The sequence below is a fragment of the Seriola lalandi genome, unplaced genomic scaffold, assembly GCF_002814215.2.
Source record: "Seriola lalandi dorsalis isolate HSWRI2012SDOR001 ecotype SW California unplaced genomic scaffold, Sedor1 jcf7180002007010, whole genome shotgun sequence".
NCBI classification, from domain to species: Eukaryota; Metazoa; Chordata; class Actinopteri; order Carangiformes; family Carangidae; genus Seriola; species Seriola lalandi.
Genome location: NW_019477663.1, coordinates 1 through 1,151, shown reverse-complemented (window position 1 = coordinate 1,151; position 1,151 = coordinate 1). Strand labels below are relative to the sequence as shown.

Genomic DNA, 1,151 nt, shown 5'->3' with positions numbered 1-1,151 from the left:
GAGGTGTGTACAAGCAGTGTGACCAAGGTGGAGGTGGCAGGACAAACACAGTTAAGAGCCAACATGGCGTACTTGAACTCTTCTTCACACACAACATGATCTGAAAGCAGAAGAAAACGAGCTGATCAGAGGAGCTGCCCAAGAAGTAAAAGTTATGATATGGTATTCCACAGGAAAGATGCTTCATAGGTGAAAAATTTGGACATTTTGGAAAATATATTTATTTGCTTTTGGTCAAGAAAAGATAGTGATACCTGACTCTTATCTGTCCATTGAGTAATGAGAGTCATTTAACTTAGCGTGAGATCAATAAAGTTTAGTTTGAAGAGTAACTTTCTCTAACCTTCAAAAATACACCTACCAACACCTCTAAATCTGGCTAAATTTGTATCAAATGTATATTAAACATCCAGCAGTAACAGAGCAACAGTGGAGTTCATTGGAAGTTGAGTTTTATATACACTGTCTTTAGCTCTGCTTTTAGTCTCCACCCACTCCTGAGGGACATCTCTGGCTTTTTAGCTGCTAAATGCTCCACTGTGCTCACCAGCCATCCAGTCTTGTGAACCACTGTTAAAATAAGAGTATTGATACTGTTTAACACAGAAATATGAGAGTGGTATCTTTATTATGTGGTGAGGATGAAGTGGTATTTTCATCTAACTCTTGGCCGGAAAGCAAATAAGTGCTTTTCAGAAAACTATTAGCATTTCACTGAAGGTTTAAAAACTCTCACCTGCAAATTTAACATGGAACTTATTTTCAGGTTTGAGTATCTGGACATAAAGGGGGCAATTAGGAGCAAAGTCCTTCACAGCCCAGGCTCTCAGGATGGTCTGATGGTCCTGAGTAGAAACAGTGAAAGATAATGCATTTTCACTGTTACATTTATAGATTCATCTCCTTTAATTTATTAGTAATTGGCTTCATAATCGACAGCATTAATGAGCCAAGTTTGTGTTAACAAATAAATGACAATTCATGATTGATAAAGAGGCAGAGAGTTGATAAGTTGTTCTTCTTACCGCAGCCATGCGATCTACCTCGTTACGACTGCTTAGAATAAAACAAGCCTCTGCGTCATCCATTCTGCAGAGGTGACATGAAAAAAAAGGCAAATTACATTATTACAGAACAGCAGAAAAAAAAAA

At 37.8% G+C, this 1,151-nt stretch overlaps 1 long non-coding RNA gene across 1 annotated transcript; it reads right to left on the bottom strand.

The window, feature by feature from the left end:
- Nucleotides 1–6: 6 nt before the first annotated feature.
- Nucleotides 7–1,092, bottom strand: LOC111671465 (uncharacterized). The gene is made up of 3 exons (XR_002761943.2): nt 1,026–1,092; nt 737–845; nt 7–100 (listed from the first exon to the last, which is right to left on the bottom strand). It is a non-coding gene; the product is annotated as an uncharacterized LOC111671465 (long non-coding RNA).
- Nucleotides 1,093–1,151: the final 59 nt, after the last annotated feature.